Here is a 21585-nt window from a genome sequence, read left to right as displayed (position 1 = left end):
AAAGGCAGTTTCTCTGCTCAGGGTGCTAACATCTCCCCATTAGACTCTGACAAAGACTCACATCCCCCTGTTTGATCTCACTTGTTTTTTCCTCGTTTGATAAGTACTGTTGATACTGGGCCATTTCCACCTTGCTGAATAGACCTTGTTAGCTCTGGCCCTCCCTCTTACTGGAACCCCACTCTTTAAATACCCCTCTGAAACCAACGCCCCCACTCATGCATCTGATGAAGCAGGTCGTTGCCCATGAAAGCTTATGCTCCAAAATATCTGTTAGTCTACAAGGTGCCACAAGACTTCTTGTTGTTCTCGAAGCTACAGACTAACATGGCTACCTCTCTGATACCTGTCCACACAGTGCACCCCCAAATAATCTGAGAGCTGCACCTGATGTATCTTGTAATAAGGGGGGGTCTTCTTCCCCCCACCTCTGCACCTACAGGAGAGACTCAAAACCCTAGGAACTTTCACCAAAAAAACCATCTCCTTAAGGCTCAGCAGTCTCAGGAGTGAGGCTATTACAAAGCTACTCATTAAATGGCAAGGAACATAGGAAGCAGTCCATCACTCAGGCTAATTAATGATGAGATATGACAACCCAACAAGAGGAAGTAAATTCAGGTCTACCATATTAATCTTCTGAAAGCATGGATGGAAAGGGTAAGTTGTTTTATCACTCTAAGCACCCGCCTCCCTGGAACCTGACCTCAAGTATTTATGGAGAGAACCTCAACCTGCTGCCAAGTGAGACACCTATTTAAAACACCTTCCCAAGGGTGTATTCATCAGCCAAGACAAATTTACTGTGTTCAACACTGTGTCCAGATGGAGCCAGGGCAAAAAATCAGAAACAACCCTTGTCCGCTCTCCAAAAAATTTCAGGATGCAGTGAAATAGGAACTCTGTGCCACTGGAACTTGGCCAGCAGGGTCACTGAAGCATCCCACAACTGGCAAACACAACGGTACTGATCCCTAAACAGGGTGGTACTAAATAGTTCTGTACAGATTTCAGAAAAAGTCATTGCTATATCTAAGTTTTGTTCTTAGCCTATGCCCCAAGTGGATGAATTACTCATGTAACCCCTCCTGTCCACTAGCCCAGTGTGAGGTGCATTTCAGCCCCAGCCCTGGGGACTACATTAGCCTGGCTGGGTGAGGCCCAGTATATTATTATAATGTTGGCACTTCCAGATGATACTGGCAGACAGGGACAGAAGATTGGTAGAAATTTTGATAGTGCCCAGGATGGGGTTGGGACTCTTCCCCGTGCACCTCCACACACACCTAAGGCTCTGGGAGGGAGTTTGGGTGGAAGTAGGACCCTGGAGTGCATGTTCTGTGATGCGGTCAAGGTGCTGGGTGCAGACTCAGGCTGGGACAGCAGATGGGGGTATGGGGGGTGGGGGTTCAGGCTCTGCGAGGGAGTTTAGGGAGCTGAGAGAGGGTACAAGGGGAGGGGATGAGACTGGAGGGTGTTCAGGCTCTGGGTGGGAGTTTAGGTGCGGGAGGGGTCTGGGAGTGCAGGCTGTGGGACAGAGTCTGGGTACTGGGTGCAGGCTCAGGCTGGGGCAGGAACGGGCGTACAGGCGGGTGCAAAGTCTGGGAGGGAGTCTGTGTCATAGGAGGTACAAGGGGATGGGGGCAGGGGGTAGTTTGGGAGCAGGAAGGGATGTGGGAGGGAACAAGGGGTGGGGGCTCTGGAAGAGAGTTTGGGGAAAGGAGGTTCAAAGGATGGGGAGTGGCACTTACACAGGGCACCCCCTTTGATCCAAGGTTGGACAACCAGAATGTCTCTATGTGCTGCTGCCTGCAGGCACTGCCCCCATAGCACCCATTGGCCAGAGGGACTCTAGGGGTGGGGGCAGTGCCTAGAATCGCCACACCAACAGCCAAGTGCAGAGCTAGTGGGCAGGAAGCTGTTCCAGCCCCACTGTGATGCCCATTGTGGTGCTGGGGGCCTCCAAATCCTTTTAAATCACCTGTGGGTGGCAGACGATGCACCAAGGGCAGCGTGGGGGGCAGCAGGCTAAGACTTGGGGGGGACCCAACCCCAAACATTGCTGGAGTTGAGCTCCAGGCCAGGAATACTCTTGGAGCCTGGGCATTATAGGTCCATATAACTCACCACCTCCGTCTGGCAGATTTCACTCACACTGGAATCAAATGAAAGCTGTTTTTGTCACTCCATTTGGCTTATATAATTTTAGGACTGTGACCTTTGGCTTCCATGGCATTCTAGTGATGTTTCCGTGCCTAATAGATCAGATCCTTCAACCAGGTGTTAATATGCTGTAGCTTATATAGATGATTTGGTCATCTATAGTCAAGATTAGGAGGCCCACCTAGAATAGGCCACTACCATTCTTTGATCCATATAGAAGGCTGACCTAACTGCAAACCCGCCAGAGTGTAAACTTGGAAAGGAAAAAGCTGCTTGCCTGGGCTATATTTGGGAGAAGGGCCAGATCCAGCCCCCAGTGGACTAAGTCTAGGCCATGAAAGCTTGTTCAGCCCCAACAACAAAGAAATAGGTTCTAAAGGATTTGGGGGTGAGGGGCCCACAGGTTATTACCACCAATTTGTGGTAGGACCTGAAAGTGCAAAACTGCCAAACCAGCTGTGGCTCACTAGCAGCAAGTGGACAATCATGTGGGTTGTGATGAACTGTTTGAAAAATCGATCACCATCAAAGAAGAGTTGAACAGGTTCAACAGAGCACATGGAGTACTTTCCTCCAACTCTGTAAGTGACATCCATACTCATCAACATTTCCTCTACAGGTATCAGAGGGGTAGCCTGTATCTGCAAAAACAACAAGAAATCCTGTGGCACCTTATAGACTAACAGATATTTTGGAGCACAAGCTTTCGTGGGCAAAACCAGCTTTGTCAGATGCACATAGTGGAGATTCCAGGAGGGTCTAATTTATACAGGCTCGTGAAAAGGAGGGCGTTCCAATTGAGAGGAAGGCCAGAGATGACAAGGCCAATTCAGTCAGGGAGGATGTGGCCCATTTCCAGCAGTTAATGTGGAGGTGTGAGCACCAGGAGAGGAGAAACTGCTTTTGTAATTGGCCAGCCACTCCCAGTCTCTGTTCAATCCTTGACTGATGGTGTCAAATTGGCAGTCCTTCTGTGGATCATTGAACTGGTTCCTGTAGCTGGGAACCTATAACTGGACTGTTTTTGCATGTTCAGAACTGAACCTGGGGGATATTAACTTAGCAGGAGTGGGCAGGAGAATTTTCAAGGCATCTGCCACGGACATTGGCATGGACAGGGAGTTAACAGGGAATGATACGGGAGCAGCATGTGTAGTTTTCTCCAAGACCCCAACTAGACTATAGGCTATGGACTTTCAGGACTGGCATGGGTCTAGAAGGGGACAATGAAGCGGCATAATAAGGCTGGGACTGTGGCTGGAAGATTTTGGGGAGAGATACTGTGGAAGACTGAGAAGTATCAGGTGGGGACTCAGCTGGAGAACTAAGTAGGTTCACTGGTTGAGGCAGCTGTCATCTCTGAGAACAGTCAAAAGATGGCCCTCATGACAGCCACACACATCTTAAATCAGATGAAGGCTACCCTAATATCAAAGCTGGCTGAGAAAGCTTTAAATTGATTCTAGGTGACTAATGGGGACACATTCAATTTGTGAGGCTCACACTGTGCATACCTTCACCTGAAACCCTATTGAGTTACCACTCTAATGGAAATAAGGCCTGTCATAAAACATAGAGCAAAATCATTCTACCCTTTTTAATTCCCAGAGATGAGCGGTGATTGTATTCCATACAGCACAATCTTGTCCCCACAGAGTTTTTTTGCACTGGAAAATTGTATTGTGTTGAAATGCAATTGCAAAAAATCGAGTTAGCTGGCATTGCTGACCATGACTGACCAGTGCTTGTAGACAGATCAAATTGCATTCAGTATTGCATCAGCTAATGGTTACTACTAATGTGATACTGAACACAGTTTGCCCTCAAGTATTTAGAGCAGTCAGTCATGCTGAGCAATATGCCAGCTAACTCAGTTCTTCACAATCATTTTCATGTGCAATAAAAATTTCTAGTGATGCCAAACCAGCAGAGGAGCTTTACAACACACACTCCTGAAAATCTATCTCCAGGTGGAGTCTCCACTATACCCTTCTGCCAACCCCTCCCATCCCATGAAAGAGACTTTGACAAGTCCGCACCTAACTCCTCACATCCCCATCTATGAGATGAGAGGTCCTAGCAGCACTCAGACAATTTATAACCCTTTCGAATCAGATCAAGATTTAGAAAATACATTTGAATTTCTAAAGCTTTTTGAATAAAAGGAATAATCCTCTATACCCATACTTTCAAACGGGAGTGCTCATGTGCATCTGTAGAAATGTTGGCCCCAAAACCACACACAAATTTCTCCAAACTAAGATGTCAAATTAACACAAAGATAATACTTTGGCCTCCATTCCTCTTATGAATACACACAGTCCTTTGCTGAACTTGTTTAAATACTCTGAATTATGTATAATCATGATGAATGTTTAGATCTGAATTAGTATTATTTACTGCTTTTGGTTGGATTTTTTGTTTTAAATGTGGCAGCAAATGTTAAGAAACTGAACAAAAGCTTTTTCAGCACTGCCCTAGATTCAAGCTGCAGGAACACATGGGTACAGAGTTTTGCTGTTGTCATTTTCTATTTATATGTATTTATCAGCAAATGGGATAGAGTCAAATAACCAATGTACATTCTTAAGGGGTAACTTTGAGTTTGCCAGGCCTATTTTATTGGCCTTGGCAACAGTTTACCAGAATCTCAAGGACCCCATCTAATTTGAATAAAATGGAGCCGAGCGTAACTAATCTGTTATATATTTGTCATCTGAATAGACTACAGTTCCCAACACACAGTCTTCTATCTAGGCCCAGAGCAAGATGAAGTATTGACTGCAGGAACTATAGACTAGTCTTTGCAGGCAGAACCGGCACATCAATGAGGACAGTCTAGGCTGCATTGCAGAACTTCTGTCGCACTAAAATGTCATATGACAAGTGAATTCCAAGTCATGTTCCTTGGCACTGAACAACGAAAAAGGAAAATGCCCTAAAGCTACTCTATCTCTTTATCTCTCTGCTTCACTGTAGAGTTTCTGCTTAGACCCTTTTCTTGTCCTGCTCCTGTCTAGCTTCCTGCTAATTTTTTAAAGGAAGTATATTCTATAATGATATTTAACAAGAATATTTAATCAATTATAGATTAAGACAAGTTGTTAGCTTCACCATTGTTCCAAATAAATTATCTGTTAGCCATGAGATGGGTTTTGTCCAGTTGATTCACTTGGATTGTCAGACTGCAAAGGTGGAAAAACATGTTAATTTGGTTTAGGATTTTTCCTAACAAGCCTATCTGCCTTCACTAAGAATGTGTTTGAATATCTCTGATACTAGGATCATTTGACAATTCAACTGGGCTGCAACTAGCTGAAGATTCTACTTCTTTCCTTTCTAATGACTACTATGATCAATGTAAGTCAGGTGGAATATGTGCCTGTTGGTTTCCAATATTTTTTCTCATCCAGCCTTAGCTAGACTTGGTGTGCTGGTGAAATTTTGAGATGCATTTCAATTTTTAAAAAAGAAAGCCTGAGATCTCTTTAACTTGGCTTCATGTTATTTAAGGAGGGCCAAACTTACCTATAACATTGGCATCATTCTCACATGTTGATCCAGAAGTAACTAAACTAAACCTTAAGTGACTACAGGTCAGAAAATCAAAGAAATGACCTTTTGTTGTAGGTTTCTCTTTGTAATCTGTGTTACTCTTTCCTAGAATCTATGGATGACAGGAACTGGAAGTGCAGTATGCATAACGTCAGTAGAAAGTTAACAAAACAATTTTCCTTATTTCATTTTTATTTGTGAATGACAGAAAGTTATTATCAATATAAGTTTGAATTTCTCTGGTGAAAATGTTCTGATGGAAGCAAGCAACAGTTCAGGGAAATCAAGAAAATAAAAATGTAGCAAGCACCTACATTTCAAAAGGATGGTTAACACTGTACTTTTAAAACTTGTACAGGTGTGGGGGCTTGTGCTGGAATTATGGGGAGGAGGTTTGTTTGGTTTGATTTTATTCCTCCCATTAGTTTTAGTTCATATGTAGGTTTTTCAGTTGTTGTTAACCAGCTTGGATGTTCTCAGTTCATCCAATACTACCCTTATTAGGGGATCTTTGTTTAAAGCTATAGAGAATCACAATTCAGGTTTGGTATGTGCTAATTCCAGACCGCATTTTTCAAACTCACAATAGTTATTAGTCAATATTGGCATCTGCTTAGGTACATCAGGTTCCTAAGCTAGATAGTGATAGGAAGACTACAAAATCATTTTCCTTGTTTGAAAATTAAGCCAACACCCGGAAGAAATGCTGCACTGACAGCTCTGGAAATGGGAGGTCTACACAAGGTACAGAAGGAGCATGATTCCACATACTGTTCTGCCAATGAGTTCATAGTATTCAAGGGGAGGCTACTTTTAGTGTATGTCTTCACTGCAATGTTAGCTTGGGCTAGCCCAGCATAAGTGCAGTGTCCCCACTGCAAGTCCCTACCTGTGCTAGATCCATGTGGTTGTGTCCACAATGGTACTGAACTAGCTAGACTAGATTTCTAGCAGGTTGATTCGTGGCTCTTAATAGAACATTGAATCAGGCCATTCTATGAATTCATTTTCAGTGCATTGTGGGAAAATTTATCTGTCCTTCCTGGGCTCCTCTAGAGGTGCTCTTACTGATGTCACTTCACAGCTTTACCATGAGGCTGGTGTCAGCATTCGCCTTCTGGTAGCACAGGTGCAAGATTTATTAGATGGCATCTCTGCCAAGATGGTGGCAGTGCAACAGAAATGGAGAAGGCAAATTTATGTTTAAATTGTGGAGTGGAATAAGGGAGTAGTGAGACAGGAAGTACAGCCCAGGTAGAATTGTGGGATAGGAGGACTAATAGCATCCCACCTTAATTAGCCTGCATGCACACAGCAAAGTTGGTGGGTTGCCAGCTCAGGCTGATTCAAAACCCAAATTCAAGCCTACATTCCGAGACTTGACTGTTAGCACAGGTTTAAAGCACTCTGAAGACCAGGGCAGAGGTTTTTCTCTGTGTCTGGGAAGGGACTAAAATTCAACACATGGGTGAGAACAGGGGTGTTCAACATATGGTCCACAGGCCAGAATCTGGCCCACAGAGCCTTTTCATCTGGCCTGCAGAGTCAGCAGTGGTGCCATTTTGAAAGCCAGCTGGGTGGCTGCAAGCCACATGTGGCTCTTTAAGGAGCCATTTGCAGCTCCCACCCCTGCTGCTCAGTCCTCCTCCAGCTTCCTGCCCTGCTGTGCTGAAAAAGTAAAACTCAATTTGATAGGTTTATTGGCCAGAAGGAGGGATGCAGCCATTAAACCAATTAAATTGAGTCCCATTATTTCAGCTCTGCAAGGCAGAGAGCTGCAGGTGCTGCAGGTCGAGGAGGGAGTAGGAGACCTGGCGGGAGGAGCCATGCAGCTGCATTGAGGAGGAGGAAGCAGCAGCCCAGCAAAGGTGCAGCAGTACCCAGAGCTCCTGTGTAAGTTAATCCTGGGTTTGGGGCTGCAAAGAGTTAAGCCTGGGCACAGTGGGGCAGTTTGGGACTGCGAGGAGTTTAAGCCCGGGGTGGAGGGCCGGTTTGGGGCTGTGAAGGGTTTAAGTCTGGGGGCTGGTTTGGGGCTGAGAGGAGTTAAGCCCGGGGATTGGGGGGGTTGGGGCTACTTTGCGTTTGGCCCCCAGAACATGTAAATAATTGCCATGTGTCCCCCACTAAAAAAAAGTTTGGACACCCCTGAGCTAGAGCCTGAACAAACCCAACACTGAAGACTCTCTGCAGGTGTGGGGGCAGCTAGTTGAGCATTTTAATTATTTTCTAACAATATAAGAGCCCTTGCTGTGGTGTGTGGGGTGAGGGGGAGGCTCTTGTCTAGCAAAAAAGATATTGAATTACAATTTATTTCAGAGAGGCCACATTAAAAGTTCTCACTCTTCTTATCCATTCAGTTTTCTAAACAAAAAAGCAGTCACATAGCACTTTAAAGACTAACAAAATAATTTATTAGGTGAGCTTTTGTTGGACCAACCCAGTTTTCTAGGGTACACTTCCAAAGCTGAATCCCAAGAGGGACAGATAATATAGCACCAATTCAGCCAGTGCAGGATGAATACAGTTTAATAACAGCATTTTGACAGCTCATCAACATCTGCAAAACACCATCTCTTCAGTGGGTTCCTTTTGCAAATGGAAAAAGGTTATTGAAGAGTTGCATGTCTGGAAAAATTTGTTTCTTTTTCCTAAATATAAAGAAATATAAAAAATAGTGCCAATAACACTTTCAAAAATGAAAAATTTCTCAGAATATTGTTCTGTGAGATATATGGCATACACAAAATACACACTGGCATGTTTTTTTCCCCGTTTTTAGTTGGATCTCATGTGGGAATTCTGCATGGCATGTTCCATGAATGGGGCGTAGCATGGTAAAGGTGTAACATCTTAAAGCAACGCCACCCAATATCTTAAGTGAATTTAGAAGTACAGTGCTATAGAGGTTGGCACAGGCAATGATACCACTTTTTTTGACCTAGTTGTCTTTCTGCTTCTCTTTCAGATATAAAGGGATGTGTACTATTTTCCAGGATTCCTAGAATGCTGAATTTTCCTGATGAACATTTGTAATGTCTGGCTGTACAATTGCTAGAAGTTTAATTCTGGTCAGCAGATTTTTCCACTTCCCACATGTTTTATCAGCTTTAGGCTCTAACTTAATTTATCTGATAGAGTCTCTGTCTTAGAAATGAGGGTTTACATAAGCCACTGATTTCATTTGCTCTCTGCTATCAGCAGCCTGTGCATGTAGGCCTGCATCCTACACTTACTGAAATCAGTTACAAAGTTTTGATTGCTTTCAATGGTACAATATCAATTCCATAATCACTACAATATTTGAGTCTGTAGTACCCACTAGTTTTTACAAGCCCTTGTAGGATTGTCTTGAGGGATTGTATTTAGTTTAAAATAACCCAGATTTTAGTTCAGTCATTGCTAAAGATATCTGTATAAACCTGCTGGCCCATGAGGATACTTCATATTGAGTCATTAAAAGTCTTGCAGCTTTCTCAGATTTTTTTTTGGATATAATATTAAAGTAAGACACTTTGAAATTTCTTAAAGATATGACTTCCCAAAGGTAGAACAGATTACTTCAGAAAAGTGGGTACTATTTCTGATTACTAAAGTTCAGCCCATTATATGCATAGTTTTTGTCTTTAAGTACCTGAATCTGGTTGGCATCTTTGTACATTCAAACACTTACCTTTTGTCACATTTATTAATATAAATCTAACCAAGCACTGCTATAATTTAGCTAGCTTCCTAGCTACAATATGGCTAATGAGACATTTTTGCATAAATTAAACAGTTACAAGTAGAGGTAGGTTGGATCCCATATGCAGGAGTCAAACACCTTACATTTGGAGATATTTGAAATCTGAACCTTCATTAATAACTTGCAAACAGCCCCTCTGTTTGCCAGGGTCTGAACCAAAACTCCTTAATAGTCCTGAATTTACTGGTGTTCATAATATTCAACTGGATTTTTGCCTCCTACGCCCTTCTCTAGTGACAACGCTGCTGAGGTTAAATTTAGTCTAATTATTTTTGTGCTGGTGTGGTGGGACTGTTTCCAAAAATAAACTCATTGTTAGTGCCTGCTGAGGAGAAGAGGCATGATGGACAGAAAATGGTTTTGGAATCCAACCGACTCATTAGATAAGAACTGCAGTGCCAGGAATTTGGGTTCTTAGCATTTTTATACCTCTCTGCTTTTTCCAATGAATACTATGTGTGGCCCACATCCGTATGTGTTTCTTCGGGGATTGAGTGAAACAACACATTAGCAATGCAGAAAGGGATGTTATTTAGAGAAAGTGCTTAAGGCAGCTGTACAAACTCGGTATGCAAGGAGAAGATGACCTATCAGAAGAGGAAACCCCATATCTCAGGACATGCTATTATAGTATCTGAGTCAAAACATTTTACATTTCACAAAAACAGACAAGTTATAATGCACTGCTGCCTTGTAGCACAGTGAAAAACAAGGCTCTGTTTGTTTGTAGCCAAGACAGCTATCCTCACCTTTAGAAATAACCTGATTCTCCATACAGAACACATATCAGAGGGGTAGCTGTGTTAGTCTATATCCTCAAAAACAACAAGAAGTCTTGAGGCACCTTATAGACTAACAGATGTTTTTGGAGCATAAGCTTTCTTGGCAAGGACCCACTTCACCAGCTGCATCATCAGGTCACGTGCATCTGATTAAGTGGGTCTTTTCCCATAAAAGCTTATGCTCCAATAAATCCATTAGTCTGTAAGGTGCCACAGGACTTCTTGTTGTTTATTCAGAACACATAAGCCGTGTCTACACGTGCACGCTACTTCGAAGTAGCAGCACTAACTTCGAAATAGTGCCCGTCACGGCTACACGTGTTGGGCGCTATTTCGATGTTAACATCGACGTTAGGCGGCGAGACGTCGAAGCCGCTAACCCCATGAGGGGATGGGAATAGCGCCCTACTTCGACGTTCAACTTCGAAGTAGGGAACGTGTAGTTGTTGCGCGTCCCGCAACTTCGAAATTGCGGGGTCCTCCATGGCGGCCATCAGCTGAGGGGTTGAGAGACGCTCTGTCCAGCCCCTCAGCTCAATGGTGGCCGCGTGGAGTGGCCCCTTAAAGGTCCCCACCCGCTCCTTTTCTGTGCAGGAAGCTGAGAAAGCGTGCAGGCAGCAGCAATAACACGCGGCTTGCCTGCATGCTCTTCTTCAGCCACCCACACCTCCAACTGACCTGATGGCCGCCCGGCAGCCCCCCCAGTGCCCTCAGGGAACCCCCCCCGAAGGGGAGCCAGGGTTCCCAGGGCAGGAGCCAGGCCGGGAAGCGGCAGCGGGGCCCCTCCTGGACGGAGGCCGAGCTTCGGGACCTGCTGGGGCTCTGGAGCAAGGAGGAGGTGCTCCAGGTAATGGGGAGCAAGAGGCGGAACGCGAATGCGTTCGCTCGGCTGGCCAAGGGCCTGGCCACCCGGGGTCACCCTGCCCGCGCTCCGGATCATATCCGGAGTAAAGTGAGGGAGCTGCGGCAGGGTTACGCCTGGGCCCGGGATGCGGCCGGCCGATCTGGGGCTGGCCCCGTCACTTGCCCCTTTTACAGGGAGCTCAGGGACATCCTGGGCCCCCGGCACACCTCCTCCCCTCCGGCCACGCTTGACACCTCGGCTGAGGAGCCCCAGCAGGCCCCGGAGGCAGAGTCCGCCCTGGAGGCAAGCCCCCCCCCCCGGGCCCCCCCCCCAGGAGCTCACCCCTGGGGCACCGGAGCAGGAGGAGGAGGAGGAGGAGGAGGAGGGGGACTCCTCCTCCACTGAGACGGGGCTCCAGATCCTCCTCCTGCTATCCTGGAGCAGCAGCCGGGCGTCCGCCCCCCGGGTGTCCCCCGACCATGGGAGTGGACCGTCAGGTATGTACCCCACCTGGTGCACACCCCCAGGGTTGAGGGGAGTGGGTAATAGATATGTGGCCAAGGCCCTCCACATGCCCAGATGACCATGGCCCCAAGGACAGCAGTGGCATGTCCCTCACAGGAGTGCATCAGCCCCTGCCCGCCCCCCATCACGACAATGCCATGCCCCATCCCCGGGGCAGGGGGGAACGGAACCTCTAGGGTCCCCCGGGGGGAGGGGGTGGGACACCCAGCAGCAGCAGCAGCAGCAGCAGCATGTGATGGAGTGGGGGGAGTGCAAATGCGAGACTCAGGCTAGATATTAGCAACAAGCTGAATAGCTCCCAGTGGCTAAGGATGATCCTGGGGCTACAACTGGCAGGTTACACCTCTGCCCTGAACAAAGAGGAGGGAGGAGCTGAGCTGGGTTTGAATCGGGGGCCGCAGGTAGAGGCTAGGGGAAGGGAGAGCTGGAAGGCAGCCTGCCTGAGGAGGGGGAAAGCTACACCCCAGAGGGGCACCCCTCGGGGTCTTCTCCCCAGGACAGGTTGGAAGGACTGTCTCTGACTGCTGTACTGTCGCTTCTGGGAGAAACTGGGCATCTGTTGCCTAAGAGACCTCTCCTGTCATACCTGCTGAGTGAAGTGAGAGTCACTCCCGCCAGGGGACGGGGTGCACTGCAGGGGAACCCTTGAACCCCATCACAGCAGCATCTCCCGGGGATGGGGATGGGGAACCTGCAGCACAGGGGTGGGGGGACAAGGGCCACGGCTCGGGGCCCACACTAACGGCTGTCTCCACTCTTCTTCCCACCGCCGAGTTCTGCAGCTGCACCATCGGAAGGACCGGAGAGCGCCAGCGAGGCTTCAGTGGTCCCAGAATCCCCTCTGGGGCCATCGCTCCAGGCCAGCCCCTCGGCGGAGCAACGACCGGCCCCACGGCGGGCAAGACGGTGGACCCAGCAGCAGCAGCCGCCGGCGATGGACCCCCAGCTGCTGGCCCTCCACCGCCGGCAGGTGGAGGTTGCGGAGCAGCGGCTGCGGGTGGAGCAACGCCGCCTCCACCTGCAGGAGCGGGCGCTGGCCTGGCGCCAAGAGGCATGGGGGGCCTACATGGAGACATTCAACCGCATAGTGGATTACTTGGCCCCCCATGCTGCGCCGGCCGCCGCTGCGCCTGCCCTGACTGCTCCACCTGCTGTGCCACCCGCTGCTCCAGTCACTGCACCGTCCGCCGTCGCCCCGCCACCCGCCACCGAGGGCCATTCCGCCAAGGGGGACCTGGGGCCAGCTGACACTAGCCAGCTGTATGTTCCAGTCCGCCCAGCCCCCAGCCAGCCCCAGCCAGGGCTGCGGCCGAGGTGGGGATCCCGGCCGCCCACCCCCAGTGCTGGACTGTAGGGGCATGGGGCCCAGGACGTGGCCCCCCCCTGTATATATTCCCCCCACTTTTTTGGTTTTTTGCCCTGTACATAGTTTGTATTTATTTATTTGTGACCCCCGTTTTCACTGTCTGATCCTTCCCCCCCATGTAAATAGTTCTCCCCTTCCTTGTTATCCCTGTTTTTATATTAATATACATACATGTAATATATAAGTTAGTTAGAAGTTCTATAGTTATTATTAAGAAGAGTTCAAGTAAACATGTTTGATTTCACAAACAAGTGTCTGCTTTTATTTGTACAAGAAAAGTGAGGGGGGGTGCTGTTGGGTGCTCCGTGGCGTGGGCGTAGGGGCAGGGAGTGTTGTGGAGGATGGGGGGGCCAGTGGGGGGCCTGGCAGCGTTCACCCTGCGGCCTCATCGAAGTGGGCCCGCAGGGCCTTCTGGACCCAGGTCCCTTCGGGGTCCACCTCGCGACTGGGTGCAGCGGGTGGCTGCACAGCGGCCCTGCCGGCCTCCACAGCCCAGCCCTGAAAGAAGGCCTCCCCCTTGCTCTCCACCAGATTGTGTAGGGCGCCGCATGCACCCACAATCTGGGGGATGTTGGTGGGGCCCACATCCAGGCAGGTGAGGAGACACCTCCAGCGCCCTTTGAGGCGCCCAAATGTGCGCTTCACCACCTGGCGCGCGTGGTTCAGGCGCTGGTTGAAGCGCTCCTGGCTGGCAGACAGATGGCCCATGTACGGGTGCATGAGCCAGGGCCGGAGTGGGTATGCCGCATCTGCGATGACGCAGAGGGGCATGGTGGTGTCCCCCACAGGGATCTCACGCTGGGGGATGTAGGTCCCCGCCTCCAGCCAGTGGCACAGGCCCGAGTTCCGGAATACCCGGGCATCGTGGGTGCTGCCATGCCAGCCCACATAAATGTCCTGGAAATGGCCCTGGCTGTCCTCCAAGGCCTGGAGGACCACTGAGTGGTAGCCCTTCCGGTTTATGTAACGTCCTCCACTGTGCACCGGGGCGCGGATGGGGATGTGAGTCCCATCCAGAGCCCCGAAGCAATTGGGGAAGCCCAGGGTGGCAAAGCCCGCAATGGTGGCATCCGGGTCCCCAAGCCTCATGAGCCTGTGGAGGAGCATGGCGTTGATGGCGCGCACGACCTGCAGGGGAAGCACATGGGAGAGCACCAATGAGGGGTGAGCAGGGTGTGTGTGGCCCTCCCCTGCCAGGGCCCCCCTCCCCTCTCGTGCCCTCCCCGGCCAGGGCCCCCCTCCCCTGCCAGGGCTGCCTCCCCACCCTCCCCCCGTGGGTCCTCTTACCTCCATGAGGACAGCCCCGATGGTGGCCTTGCCAACGCCAAACTGCTGGCCCACGGATCGGTAGCTGTCTGGAGTGGCCAGCTTCCAGACAGCGATGCCGACCCGTTTCTCCACAGGGGGGGCACGCCGCATGGCGGTGTCCTGGTGCCTGAGTGTGGGGGTGAGCCACTGGCACAGCTCCAGAAATGTCTGCTGGCTCATGCGAAAGTTCCTGAGCCAGCGGTCGTCGTCCCACTCCCCAAGCACCAGACGCTCCCACCAGTCGGTGCTGGTGGGGTAGCTCCACAGCCGGTGGTGTGTGAGGTGGCGGCGGGGTCAGGGTGCTGCAGGGTTGGGGGTTGCGTCCTCCTCCCCTGCGGGCAGCTCCTCCTCTGTGGCAAGGAGGTGCTCAGCTGCCTCCTGCATGGCATGGAGCAGGGTGAGCACTGCTCCTGCAGGGGAGGCTGGGTGGACCTCTGGCTGCTGCTGCTGCTGCTGGGGGTCCATGACTGCGTCGCCCGAGGTGTGTGTGCCTATGGCTCTGCAGACCACCTGCTGTGCAGGCTGAGTGTGTCTGGGAGGGGCCCTTTAAGGGAGCGGCTAGCTGTTGCCCTGGAAGCGCTAGTCCGCCCTGTGACCCTGTCTGCAGCTGTGCCTGGCACCCCTATTTCGATGTGTGCTACTTTGGCGCGTAGACGTTCCCTCGCTGCGCCTATTTCGATGTGGTGCTGCGCAACATCGATGTTGAACGTCGACGTTGCCAGCCCTGGAGGACGTGTAGATGTTATTCATCGAAATAGCCTATTTCGATGTCGCTACATCGAAATAAGCTACTTCGATGTAGGCTTCACGTGTAGACGTAGCTATAGTGGCTCCTGCTCCTCAGGAAGATGAAGATGTCAGCTCGCTCCATACACAGGGAGCCTAAAAAACTCAGAGAACCTAGCAACTCAGACTTCTCTAAGAATTTAAAAAAGTTTTTTCTTCATCTCTGTGTTTACTTCTCTTTTGCATAACTCTACTCTTTTACCTTTGCGTGGTGCCTCAGTATAACATTATTTGCTGATACATGGCACTTGTCACGCTGTATTCTAACTGTGGTTTCTATTGTTTTAATCTGTTTCTGTGTTCAAATCCAGGAGCATCTTTTTTTAAAAAGAACAAACTAGAAGAAAAAAAAAAAAGGTCTTTGTTCCAGGATGTGGCAAGGGCAGGCGGAGGTGGGAAGGGGGGAAGGGCGGACTAAAAACAGTTACATTAGAAACATGAGGTGTTCGTAAAGCAGACATCCATCCATGAGAACTGGACTGAGACCATTCTTAAGTCATTCCACAGAGGTCACAAAACTATCATTGGGTGCTACAATTCTTACTTACTATGGACAATTTATGGACTTGAAGGTAAAAGTTGATCTGGATTGCAGCCCTGTGATGGGGTTTCCATGTGCAGATTTGGATCCTGCTCACTGTGGTGACACAGAAGGCCCCTTAGGATGTTCCTGAGTGCTGTGCTCCAGAACTACATCCATCCAGAGCTGTGATTAAACAGGGTCTTCAGTGCTCTGCAGGAGGGCAATAACCCTAAATCTGTAATCTGGCTGGGAGAGATCAGAGGATCTGGTGCAGCAGAAGAGGGTGGTGGGCAGCCCCAGAGAACAAGAAGCTGGGTATCAGTGGCATGATCAGCACACCAGGGTATGTTCCAAGGGATCTTCTGTGACCTAACCCTGTCACAGATACAGTTTAGAGATAGATGTAATACATACACATCTCCTAGAACTGGAAGGGACCTCAGGAGGTCATCTAGTCCAGCCCCTGCACTCTTAGCAGGACCAAGCACCATCCCTGGCATCTATTTGCCCCAATCCCTACACAGCCTCCTCAAGGATTGAGCTCACAACCCTGGGTTTAGCAGGCTAATGCTCAAACCACTGAGCTATTCCTCCTCCCGTGAAAGTTTCCTTACTGATAACAGACAGAAAATAACAGACATCTTAATAAATGTGCAACTGCAACAGCAAAGTAATTCATATCCTTGAAACATGAAGCAGACACTTATGACGTTGTGTCAGTTACTGTTTAATTAAAGTTTGTGAAAATTTAGAGGCATTGTTACTGGAGAGTTTCTCTTTTGTCTTCTGACTACAAAAGTAACCTGAGAATTACACAAGGGAAAAAAAACTCTAATACATTTTGTTAATACAGGCTGGAAAAGGAAGATTTCATTATATCTTCTGCTTAAAGGGCATGATCCCACATCTGCTGCAATCAAGACTCCTGCTGCTGCCAGTGGAGTTGGATCAGGCCTCATTTTATGCTATTTCTTTTTCCATCTTTCAGTTAAATTCCCTTCGTCTCAGTTTTCGTTTATCAGAAATTCCAGATCTGAAGAAGTGGGTCTGCCCACAAAAGCTCATCACCTAATAAATTATTTTGTTAGTCTTCAAAAGGCTACAGGACTGCTTTTTTTCTATGTAATGAGGAAAGTCCCCTTAGTACCGCTGCTGTTTTCCCTAGGCTAGTACAAAATAAAAAAGCAGACCTGTAGCCCTTTAAAAACTAACAAAATAATTTATTAGGTGATGAACTTTCGTGGGACAGACCCACTTCTTCAGAGCTGTCACGCAGCACTTTAAAGACTGTCCCACAAAAACTCATCACCTAATAAATTATTTTGTTAGTCTTTAAAGTGCTATAGGACTGCTTTTTTGTTTTGTGAAGACATGGACTAACACGGCTACCTCTCTGTGACTATTCCTCACTATAGGTTGGGGGCATTTGTAGATAATTAGCAAATTATAACAGGATGCTGACTAAATTAGGGTTTTATTTAAACAAAAGTTAGGGCTAGTATAACTAAACTCTTCATTTTCTGTTAAATGAATAAAATGCTTTTACACAGCATTACAAAACTCTAAGGGGTGGCTGTGTTAGTCTGTATCTACACAAACAATGAGAAGTCCTGTGGCACCTTATAGATGAATAGATTTTCTGGTGCATAAGCTTTCATGGGCAAAGACCCACTTCATCATGCATCTGATGCTACATGCATCTGATGAAGTAGGTCTGTGCCCATGAAAACTCTAATAAATCTTCTGCTCAGTTCATGCAAAGCAAAACCTTTGTTTTGTGCAACCTTCTTGAACCCATAGAAGTTGTGACACAGGCAGTAGCAGACATAAAGGTGACATGTAGATTGCTGGACTGCTTGTAATGATTCCTAATGACAACATGAACCCATCCCACCATTAAGTCCTCTGTAAAGTCAACTGGAGTTCTACTTGCAGATTTGCGCTCACACAAGCTACGTCTACACGTGAAGCCTACATCGAAGTAGCCTATTTCGATGTGGCAACATTGAAATAGGCTATTTTGATGAATAACGTCTACACGTCCTCCAGGGCTGGCAACGTCGATGTTCAACATCGACGTTGCGCAGCACCACATCGAAATAAGCGCAGCGAGGGAACGTCTACACGCCAAAGTAGCACACATCGAAATAGGGGTGCCAGGCACAGCTGCAGACAGGGTCACAGGGCGGGCTAGCGCTTCCGGGGCAACAGCTAGCCGCTCCCTTAAAGGACCCCTCCCAGACACACTCAGCCTGCACAGCACGCGGTCTGAGGAGCCATAGGCACACAGACCCTGGGCGACTCAGTCATGGACCCCCAGCAGCAGCAGCAGCAGCCAGAGGTCCACCCAGCCACCCCTGCAGGAGCAGTGCTCGCCCTGCTCCATGCCATGCAGGAGGCAGCTGAGCACCTCCTTGCCACAGAGGAGGAGCTGCCCGCAGGGGAGGAGGACGCAACCCCCAACCCTGCAGCACCCTGACCCCCCCGCCCACCTCACACGCCACCGGCTGTGGAGCTACCCCACCAGCACCGACTGGTGGGAGCGGCTGGTGCTTGGGGAGTGGGATGACGACCGCTGGCTCAGGAACTTTAGAATGAGCCGGCAGACATTTCTGGAGTTATGCCAGTGGCTCACCCCCGCACTCAGGCACCAGGATACCGCCATGCGGCGTGCCCCCCCTGTGGAGAAACGGGTCGGCATCGCTGTCTGGAAGCTGGCCACTCCAGACAGCTACCAATCCGTGGGCCAGCAGTTTGGCGTTGGCAAGGCCACCATCGGGGCTGTCCTCATGGAGGTAAGAGGACCCATGGGGACGGGGGGGAGGCAGCCCTGGCAGGGCAGGGGGGCCCGGGCAGGGCAGGGCAGGGGAGGGCCACACACACCCTGCTCACTGCTCATTGGTGCTCTCCCATGTGCTTCCCCTGCAGGTCGTGCGCGCCATCAATGCCCTGCTCCTCCACAGGCTCGTGAGACTGGGGGACCCGGATGCCACGATCGCGGACTTTGCCACCCTGGGCTTCCCCAATTGCTTCAGGGCTCTGGATGGGACTCACATCCCCATCCGAGCCCCGGTGCACAGTGGAGGACGTTACATAAACCGGAAGGGCTACCACTCAGTGGTCCTCCAGGCCTTGGTGGACAGCCGGGGCCATTTCTAGGACATTTATGTGGGATGGCCTGGCAGCACCCACGACGCCCGGGTTTTCCGGAACTTGGGCCTGTGCCGCCGGCTGGAGGCGGGGACCTACATCCCCCAGCAGGAGATTCCTGTGGGGGACACCACCATGCCCCTCTGCGTCATCGCCAATGCAGCATACCCCCTCCGGCCCTGGCTCATGCACCCGTACACGGGCCATCTCTCTGCCAGCCAGGAGCGCTTCAACCAGCGCCTGAACCACGCACGCCAGGTGGTGGAGCGCTCATTTGGCCACCTTAAAGGGCTCTGGAGATGTCTCCTCGCCCGCCTGGATGCGGGCCCCACCAACATCCCCCAGATTGTGGGTGCGTGCAGCGCCCTATACAATCTGGTGAAGAGCAAGGGGGAGGCCTTTTTTCAGGGCTGGGCTGTGGAGGCCGGCAGGGCCGACGTGCAGCCACCCGCTGCCCCCAGTCGGCAGGTGGACCCCGAAGGGACCCAGGTCTGGGAGGCCCTGCGGGCCCACTTCGATGAGGCTGCAGGGTGAATGCTGCCAGGCCCCCCACTGCACATCCCCCCATCCTCCACAACACTCCCTGCCCCTACGCCCACACCACGGAGTACCCAACAGCACACCCCCCCCACTTTTCCTGCACAAATAAAAGCAAACACTTGTTTGTGAAATCAAACTGGTTTACTTTCAACTCTGTTCTATAACTAACTAATACAAACTATATACAGGAACTTCTAACTAACTTAAATATGAAAAGTGTATGTACATATTAACAAAAAAAACCAGGGATAACAAGGACGGGGAGAACTATTTACATGGGGGGGACTGGGCAAACGGGGGGCACAAATAAATAAATACCAACTATATACGGGGGGGGGCGCCATGTCCTGGGCACCACGCCCCTATAGTCCGGCACTGGGGGTGGGCGGCCGGGAGCCCCGCCTCGGCCGCAGCCCTGTCCGGGGCTGGCTGGGGGCCGGGCGGACCGGCAGATACATCCGGTGAGTGTCAGCTGGCCTCAGGTCTGCCTCGGCGGAACGGCTCTCGGTGGTGGGTGGCGGGGCGATGGCGGACGGCGCGGCGACGAGCGGAGCAGCGGGTGGCGCGGCAGGAGGAGCAGTCAGGGCGGGCGCAGCGGCGGACGGTGCGGCATGGGGAGCCAGGTAGTCCGCTATGCAGTTGAATGTCTCCATGTAGGCCCCCCATGCCTCTTGGCACCAGGCCAGCGCCCGCTCCTGCAGGTGGAGGCAGCGTTGCTCCACCCGCAGCCGCTGCTCCGCGACCTCCACCTGCCGGCGGTGGAGGGCCAGCAGCTGGGGGTTCGTCACTGTCGGGTGGTGGTGCTGGGTCCGCCGTCTTGCCCGCCGTGGGGCCGGTCGGTCCTCCGCCGAGGGGCTGGCCTGGAGCAATGGCCCCGGCGGGGATTCCGGGACCACTGAAGCCTCACCGGAGCTCTCCAGTCCTTCTGATGGTGCAGCTGCGGAACACAGGATGGGGGAAAGAAGAGTGGAGACAGGCATTAGTGTGGGCCCCAAGCCGTGGCCCTTGTCCCCCCACCCCTGTGCTGCAGGTTCCCCATCCCTGTCCCCGGGAGATGCTGCTGTGATGGGGTTTAAGGGTCTCCCTGCACTGCACCCCGTCCCCCAGCGGGAGTGACTCTCACTTCACGCCACAGGGTCTGACAGTAGAGGTTTCTTAGGCAACAGATGCCCAGTTTCTCTCAGAAGTGACAGTACAGCAGTCAGAGACAGTCCTTCCAACCCATCCTGGGGAGAAGACCCCAAGGGGTGCCCCTCTGGGGTGTAGCTTTCCCCCTCCTCAGGCTGGCTGCCTTCCAGCTCTCCCTTCCCCTAGCCTCTACCTGCGGCCCCCCACACCCCCGATTCAAAGCCAGCTCGGCTCCTCCCTCCTCTTTGTTCAGGGCAGAGGTGTAACCTGCCAGTTGTAGCCCCAGGATCATCCTTAGCCACTGGGAGCTATTCAGCTTGTTGCTCATATCTAGCCTGAGTCTCGCATTTGCACTCCCCCCACTCCATCACATGCTGCTGCTGCTGCTGCTGCTGCTGCGGGGTGTCCCACCCCCTCCCCCTGGGGGACCCTAGAGGTTCCGTTCCCCCCTGCCCCGGGGATGGGGCATGGCACTGTCGTGATGGGGGGGGGCAGGGGCTGATGCACTCCTGTGAGGAACATGCCACTGCTGTCCTTGGGGCCATGGTCATCTGGGCATGTGGAGGGCCCTGGCCACATATCTATTACCCCCACCCCTCAACCCCAGGGGTGTACACCGGGGGGGGTACATACCTGTAGGTCCACTCCCACGGTCAGGGGACACCCGGGGGGCGGACGCCAGGCTGCTGCTCCTCGATGGCAGGAGGAGGATCTGGAGCCCCGTCTCAGTGGAGGAGGAGTCCCCCTCCTCCTCCTCCTCCTCCTCCTCCTGCTCCGGTGCCCCGGGGGTGGGCTCCAGGGGGGCCCCCAGGGTGCGGGGCTTGCCTCCGGGGCGGACTCTGGCTCTGGGGCCTGCTGGGGCTCCTCAGCCGAGGTGTCAAGCGTGGCCGGAGGGGAGGAGGTGTGCCGGGGTCCCAGGATGTCCCTGAGCTTCCTGTAAAAGGGGCAAATGACGGGGGCGGCCCCAGATCGGTCGGCTGCATCCCGGGCCCGGGTGTAACCCTGCCGCAGCTCCTTGACTTTACTCTGGACATGGTCCAGAGTGCGGGCAGGGTGACCCCGGGCGGCCAGGCCCTCGGCCAGCCGAGCGAACTCATCCGCGTTCTGCCTCTTGCTCCCCATTACCTGGAGCACCTCCTCCTCGCTCCAGAGCCCCAGCAAGTCACAAAGCTC

The 21585-nt window shown here is 51.3% G+C and overlaps 1 long non-coding RNA gene across 1 annotated transcript in view; it reads right to left on the bottom strand.

The window, feature by feature from the left end:
- Positions 1-8169: 8169 nt before the first annotated feature.
- LOC142014686 (uncharacterized) overlaps positions 8170-21585 on the bottom strand; it is a 30710-nt gene continuing 17294 nt past the window's right edge. The window contains exon 3 of the long non-coding RNA XR_012646020.1: positions 8170-8366. This is a non-coding gene — a long non-coding RNA (uncharacterized LOC142014686). The remainder of the gene's footprint in view (positions 8367-21585) is intronic.

This window comes from Carettochelys insculpta, chromosome 6, assembly GCF_033958435.1.
Source record: "Carettochelys insculpta isolate YL-2023 chromosome 6, ASM3395843v1, whole genome shotgun sequence".
Lineage (NCBI taxonomy): Eukaryota > Metazoa > Chordata > Testudines > Carettochelyidae > Carettochelys > Carettochelys insculpta.
Note: the sequence above shows the minus strand (reverse complement) of the source record. Positions and strands in the feature narration are given on the sequence as shown.